Below are 8,362 nucleotides of genomic sequence, written 5' to 3'. Positions count from 1 at the left end.
GACTCTCATGGTGGATTACAAATGGAAGTTCCTNCTATCAAAATAATTTGAATGAACTTAGCCTAGTTCAAACTCGATGTTAAGCAACTAAAGGAAGTACAAACGGTTAGTCACCACATTTCCATTCCACAACCGACTCTAAGACAATTTTTGGGAAACCATTGAATGATTAAGAGTCGACACAACAACATTCCATCAGGTGACATTGTTCGTAAACCCTACACTTTTCCTTATGATTTTTAACCCTCATCACTTTCTTTTTTCCCACTGCGGACGGTGTGATTTAAGTCTGGGGGGAAGGATGTTCCATCCTATACTATNTCATTTAGGAAGAGTTTGATAGGATTTCAAGCATGAAAGGTCTATTATCAAGTATTTCAGGTTTCAACAAGGTTTTATAGGTTTTATAGCAAAAATGACCAAAAGACAAGGAAAATACGTTTTAGGAAAGTTTCAAAGCTTTTCANGAGTCAAAACTAGTAGGGAATTATGATCTTATTCTAACGGTTTATTTAATTTGGATTAACACTCTTATNAAGCTTTTCAGTACGGGCCACTTTTGAAGAGCTTCCAGAACTCAAAATATATCATGCTTGGTGTCTATGAAAAGCTGGAAGAGTCATATTTCTCCTAGAAGTGTAATCAAGTCCATCCATTCATTCAACCCAAAGTTATGCCCGATTTACCGAGACGTTTTATAAACCGACGTAAAAAGAAGCAACCAGCCGGTGGGCTTTTATTCAAGGCCTGACCAGCGACCATCACAACGGACCAGTCCAAGCCTCCTCCACGGTTCAGAAGCCTCCTTCGCCGCCCCTTATCCTGCACTTAAGAAGAGAAGACGTTTCTACCCTTACAAAACCCTAACTCTAAACAAAACCCTATAAATACTCTTAAGACCTAGGGTTTTGGGGTGTCCTTCCTTGGTGTCTCCTTTCCGCCTCTTAATCACTCATCCACGCCTCCAGCAGCAGCCTTAGAGATGTCCCTAGACCTCTACTCAGCCGTCGAAGTTCGTTCATCTACAGCTCTCTTGGAAGCCACCACCGTTGCCTTTGAAGTCACCAATCTCTTTCTGGTTTTCTTATTTTCGGTTTCCTACTTGTTTAAGGAAGAAGAATCATATACTTTGTATCACAGAGAAGATCTCTAAACCCTTTTCTCATACTTCTAATCTTATATGTAATATCTTATTCATATGGCTTTGATTTGCATGAGTATGTGTGAGTAGTTTACTTGTTGGGTAATAGAGTTTCAAAGGGGATTCATGTTATCGTTTGTTTAAGGGTGTTTAGATCTGGTTTAGTTCCACTTAGTTCTTTGTTCTAGGTTTATTCTTAATGCATATTGCTTGATTAGCTAACTAGTGATTGATCATAGGCGTTTTACACATCACAAGTGTTGTAAACTCGCTCGCAATAGCCTAGACAAGTATTGTGTTATAACCTGCGTCAGTTGAGTTATAGAACTTTACGGATTAGTATCGAACTTGCTTTAATTGTTGGGATATATGCGTCGTTGCCTGCGAAAGTTGAGTAACGGAGTATATAGACTTTAGATACGTGATTAGCGAGTAGCTTATCTCCCGTTCATTCGTGTTTCGTAGTCCAAGAACGTTTAACCATTGAACTTCCAATCATATTCCCTTTAGGCTTAGACCGGTGCTTGATACCCTAAGAATTCCCTACAGCCCAATATTTCGTCCATTTATATTTTCTTAGATTATTCGCATTTAGTTATTGTTTTCTTTAGTTACAAACCCAACCAAAACCCCCATCTTATTATTGTCTTAGCAATAGTCCTCTCTAAACAAACTCTTAACGTGATTTATTCGTCTCTGTGGGATCGATCCTTAAATACTACTACCGATCAACTGTGCACTTGCAGTATTTCGTGTGGTCTTTTGAGGTAAAAGATTGACGTGAAATTCCACACACATCATTCCTCACGACTACGACACTTATAAGAGGAAAACATTCTTCAGAGATGTGGATAGTTATTATTAGGATGAGTCCTACTTATATAAGAAAGGGACTGATGGTTTGTTTTGGCAATGCATAGCTGCGGAAGAAGTGCAAGTAGTACTAGAGCATTGTCAAGGATCTACCTATGGTGGTCATTTTGCCACCTTCAAGACAGTTTAGAAGATCATTCGAGCTGGCCTATGGTGGTCAACAATGTTCAGGGATGCTCAGCTTTTCATCACCAAGTGTGACCCGTGCCAGAAAATGGGTATCATTGGGAAGAGGGATGAGAAGCCTCAACAACCGATTATTGAAGTTAAGGTTTTTGATGTTTGGGAGATTGACTTCATGGGACCATTCAACCCACCATCAAATGGTAACATGTACATCCTAGTGGGTTGAAGCCATCGCAAGTCCTATAAATGATCACAAGGTTGTGGTGAAGATGTTCAAAAACATCATTTTCCCTAGATATGGGATCCCTAGAGTAGTGATCAGTGATGGGGGAACTCATTTCATTAACAAGGTCTTTGATGGCCTGTTACGCAAGTATGGGATCAAGCACAATGTAGCTACTACTTACCAAAACCCAAACCAACGGGCAAGTTGAGGTGACCAATAGAAAAATCAAGGAAATCTTAGCTAGGATCGTAGGGATCACAAGGAAAGATTGGACATTCAAGCTAGATGATGTGCTATGGGCTTATAGGACTACTTACAAAATCCCTATTGGGCGAATCCCATTCCAGCTCCTCTATGGAAAGAATTGTTACCTTCCGGTAGAAGTTGAGTATAAAGCTATCTAGTCTACTAAGATTCTAAACCTGGATCTGAAAACCGCTCAAGAAAAGACAGTGATGGATCTCCACGAACTTGATGAAACAAGATTAGAGGCATATGAAAATTCCAAGATATACAAGGAAAGAACCAAACCCTTCCATGATACGAAAACCTGTAGAAAGATTGGACATTCAAGGTGCTCTTGTTCAACTCTAAGCTTAGACTTTTTCCCAAAAAACTCAAATCAATAGGGTCAGGACACTAACCTTATTCGGAAAGGATGGATTCGAGTTTACTGTGAATGGCCAAAGGGTGAAGAAATGCATGGCTGATGAAGACATTGAAGAGGGGTCGTCTATTTCCCTCGCTGACCCCACCCCAGTTTGTACGGACTCTAAGTCAAGCTTAGTGACTTTAAACAAACTCACTTGGGAGGAAGTCCCGATGATATCCTTGTGTATATGAGTTAGGATTTGAGTGCTTTTGATAGGTCTTCTTTCATGTCTATGTCCCATAGGAACATCGAAAAAACGAATTCGAATGCCTCAACCGAGCACCAACTCGGGTGTCCACTTGGGTCCCTACGTCTAGTCTTATCCATTCCCGTACCCGATGCCTTATCTGATGGGGTATCTGATGCCATACTCGGTCTACCACTCAGATGCTGGTCCGAGCAACACGTTCGTTCGCATCACCGAGCTTACTGATGAGCTCACCCCAGCACCCATCTGAAGCTGGTAACGTGCCTGGATACACCCTTGAGAGCACAAAGGCTGCTACGACCTCCTTCTTCAACAAACAATGAGGTACCACCTTTCATCCATACCATTATTTGTGACTAGATTAAGACCCGTGCTAGAGCACGAGTTGAAATTCATTCTATTTATACTATAATTTTTATATAAAATATAATATAATTTATGTGATTGTTTTAAAAGGTTTTTTGGATAAAACATTATGCAATAAAATCATAAGCTAAATATGTTGGTTTGAAAAAAGACACATATTTTGTAAGTTTTATATTATTAATGATTCTAGATAAGGACCCGTGCTAAAACACCGGTAAAATTTTATTTTATAAAAAATTTTGTATATTTTATATTTTAAAATAAAAATTTAATATGTTGTATTAGTTTATGTATGTGAAGTTATTTCAACAATGTATATTCTACATCATGACTTGAATGTCATTATAATACATAATTTTGTAAATTTGGTTTTAAAAAGCGAGTTATTATATTATGAGTAATTTAATATATTGTTATACCTTTTCTTTTAATATACTTGGTTTCTTGAAATTCTTTCATATTATAATGACATATTATTGACATTGCTATAACAAATCAATTTAGAGTGTTTATAGTTTCTAACTTTTATATCAAGTTTCAATATTTCAAAGAGATTTCAAAAGAAATTATTTAAAATTTATTATATGATATAAAACTATAAAATTCAACAAAAAATATGAAATTAAATTTAAATATTCAAATTTTGACATGTTACTCAGTAAATTTTTTTAAGTCAATAGATATTATTTTTGAAGAATAATATTACTAAAGCTTGAGTAGTTTATAGATTTAACAATTTATACTTGTTTTAAAAAAAATTCAACTTATGCTATATCCGGAAATAAAATTATTTTTTAATCATAATAAATAATAGATAATTTATTTGTTTCATAAAATAGACTCATATATAAAAATGAGAAGTGAAGTATAATGATAATTAACAAATTAATATGTTAAGTTAGATATAAAAAGATTTTAATATGGATGAATAATTTAATAAAGAAAATCAATATGGTAAGTTAGATGATATCAAATGATTCTTTAGAATATTCTCTTTATGATTTTCGGAAATAAATTAAAGTTGCACCCACTATTTAATTTGTAACCAATTAATCTATAACCTATTTGTAACCAACTTATTAAAATTATATAGTCTACAAAACAATGTTGTGTACTTCCGTTTTATTATATAGGGGATTATTGGACTCTTTTTCAGATTTTTATTTACACAAAGAACTGTGTAATTTAAGTTTGGGAAAGGTCTGAGAATGTATTTAACATTGTGTTTTGTTTTCTTATTTTAAATTTTTGCATACTAGTTTTATTTATTTGAGTCTGTATCTATTTGCATAGAAAAACCCAAAAAAATTTGAAACATGTGAAAAAAAATTGTAGTTTTTTTTAAAAAAAAAATAGTGTTGATGTAGTTGCATTTGCATTGTAGGATTGAGTCTAGACTGTTTCATTTAGGATTGTTTGCATATGCATTGGGGATTATGATGATTATAGCATTGTAAACTCGCTGATTCACAAGGATAAATTCAATGCCCTCGTTATTAGTTGTCTGGTGCTTGTTGATTGAGTTTGAAAAGTAGAACTGAACCACACCTTGAATACTTATATATGCATTTGAAACTTAGTCGAAGCATGTTGTGATTTGATGTCACTCCCCATCTTATTTGAACCTAATCTTGACTAATAATTATCATTTAGTGCATTGAAATTAAACTCATAAATGCATACTTGGATTATCTTTTTCTTTTTTACCACATTTGTTAGTCCAAGTAGCTGATTCCATTATTGGAACAGTTCATCCCACGTTGAACATTATCTTTCTTTCAAGTCATTGCTATTCTTTGAGTGTTAGGCCTTTTTTGGCTCTCAGTCCTTCAGCCCTAGCCAAGATTTTGCTCCTTTCTCATGGTTCTGCGTACTGTTTCAAGCTTTTTGTACGACGCATGTGTATGATTTATGTACTGTGCCCTACGCTCTTGCATCTTCTCTGCACACAACTAGCTTCTTCCGTGCGTACTATTTAGAATGCAGCGTGTCCTTCTTTAATCCTATTATCCTTTATATAGTGAAATCCTAGAGCTTATGTTGGTTTATCTTGCAGAATATACAACTTTTCATATCTTATATAGGCTACATACAAATATAGATCCAATTTATTGTTCAGACCAAATAAAACCACATTAAGCAAACATATACAATTAGTTGTTCTCCCACGTAAACCAGAATTTAGGTGAGAGGAAGTTGAATGGTTTTAAGATAAACTTTGTGGAAAATTTTAATATCTGACTCTACATGTCATATCTATCAATCTACAGATTGATCAATACATCTTAGTCGAACGATTCTGGCCAATAAACCAAAAGTGTATTCCAATGATTATTTGAGTGTTTACTAGTAACATTTTTTCTACTGTGTTTCTTCTTTATCTACTCCCCATATATATCTTTTTTTCTTCCTTTTAATTAAAAACTAATCTCACTTCTTCTACTTAGGTAAGCTATGGCGCAATACTCTCATGAAAACATTTATTTAAATCCCACAAAATATTTAATCTTAAATACTTTCATTAACTCAAAATATAGAGAATTTGTTAGAAATATTCTTTTTGGGATACCTCTTTTCAAAAATATCCCTTTTTTTTGAATATTTTCATTTTTACCATCTTTTTCTTAGTTACAATATGTTTAATTAATTTTTAGAATTTTTTTTAGGTTTGGGTTCTCTATTTTACATTTAGGATATAGTTTTGAAGGGTTAAAGGTTTAGTATTTGGAGTTTAGTATTTGGAGTTTAGTACTTACAATTTAGTTTTTTATATAAAAAGGTATTTTTGAAAATGGACAACATGAAAGGGTGACATAGGAAAAGGGTATTTATAACAAATTCTCAAAATATAATTTGCTAGGATAGATTAATATGAAGTTCTAAAATAAAAAAACATTTACACCACTTTACTGCTTTGTATAAAATCTATAAAATTTTGTTTCATAACCTATTTAATTGTTCTTTGAAGCAATTATAGATTGAAGTGTACTTTTTACTAGCTTAAAACATATACTTTTATTTATTTACTCGTAGAAGGTTCTGAAAATTTACGAAGACGGTCATCTCTATATCGCACCCCTGGTTCCACTGATAAAGTTTCGAGCCTATATGATACAATATATATAGTTTATATTAATCACAAATTAAATGTGTATTATTACGAATCCGAGGAGAGTATAGGAAGAGGAAAAAATATAAGAGGGCGCATGATCTTAACATGTTCTATAACATGGTTTGATTTGAATCAAACATCCAATCTCCATAAAGATGCGTGTTTGGTTTCATTACAGAGAATTCTTAGTGTAAAGAAACATTCCCCTCATGCCACAATGTGAACTTAAACCACTTCACTTTCTCTAACGGAAAGCCATTAATAATATTAATTAGTATTTATTTTTCAACATGCTCACACTATTGCGAAGACTAAGACTACACATAAATCATAACTTATAAAAGACAAACCCTTTTTCATAAAAAAACAGCTATTCTTCTTCGAATCATGTCGGATATAACTTTATACGTTAGACATAAGCTGTCCTTACCACATTACACTAATGAAAACACACGGGTCTTCTTCCAGGCACATGCAATCACATATTATATATGGTCCACTTATATATACAGTCTAGTTCACAAGCAAAACACTACAACTACACAAACAACTCTCTCTCCCTCTCTCTTTCTCATATCCAAAATTAGGGTTCTTGAATCGTCCATGGAGAAAGAAGAATGCAGCAGCAGCGAATCTGGTTGGACCACGTATATATCTTAGCCTATGGAGGAAGAGGTAACTGATGAGCTCTATTATGAAGGGCATAGCATCGAAAAGGATCGTAGCAAATATGCAAATGAATACGAAAATAGCAAGGACAGCGACGATTCGATGGCTTCCGATGCCTCTTCCGGGCCAAGTTATCAACAGTATCACCAAACAAGAATTAGAGGGAAACGGAGAGAAGGTCTCGGTTTAAGCAATGAGAAATGTGATAGTAATAGTAAGAGTAATGATGTTTATGATCATCTTACTGATGATAAAAAAAGTGGTAATCGTATATCTAGGAAAACTGAGACAAAAAAGAGTGAAAACCAAGGTAGGTATCATAAAAAGAAGTAATATATATATATATTTTTTTAATGTGAAATTTGTATATTGAGATTGGACTATAATTTGTCCTTTTTTGTGTTGAGATTTTTTATGCCTTTAGTAGAGGGTGTTTGATTACTTTTATTGGTTTTTCTTTTCAACATTAATTATGATATTTGTATTCGTTTAAGGTTAACGCATATGAAGAAACTTTTCTTATTCCTAATTAATAAGCTAAAAATAAAGGATAAAATTTATCAAAAATATGTATTGAAAACAACAAAACTAATTTGAAACAAAAATTAACTTTAGAAAGACAATTAATTTTGATAAGAAGTATTGTTTTTATTTTTAAGAATCTGTTCCCCCCAAGATATTCTTAGATACATGCATGTTTCGGTGATTGTTGGCACTTGGCACTTGACAAAGTAAAACGATGTTTACACTAAAATAATATTAAGTTACTTTATATGGTTTCGTACATAATGGGGACGATAAATAAAAATAAAAACAGGACACAGGATCCGTACATAAATTCATTACACTTTAGCAAAATAAAAAGAACATATTATAGTCTTATAGTTTTCGATTCTGCGTCAGTAACACTACAAGAAAACATTCGATTTTTTACCGCAAATATTATAGTAAAATGGTATGAAACACCTGTATTTTACTGTTTTCCTACC

The 8,362-nt window shown here is 33.5% G+C and overlaps 1 pseudogene; it reads left to right on the top strand.

The window, feature by feature from the left end:
• Positions 7,243-7,808, top strand: LOC104780211 (annotated as a pseudogene).

Source organism: Camelina sativa, chromosome 4, assembly GCF_000633955.1.
Source record: "Camelina sativa cultivar DH55 chromosome 4, Cs, whole genome shotgun sequence".
Classification (NCBI taxonomy): domain Eukaryota; kingdom Viridiplantae; phylum Streptophyta; class Magnoliopsida; order Brassicales; family Brassicaceae; genus Camelina; species Camelina sativa.
Note: the sequence above shows the minus strand (reverse complement) of the source record. Positions and strands in the feature narration are given on the sequence as shown.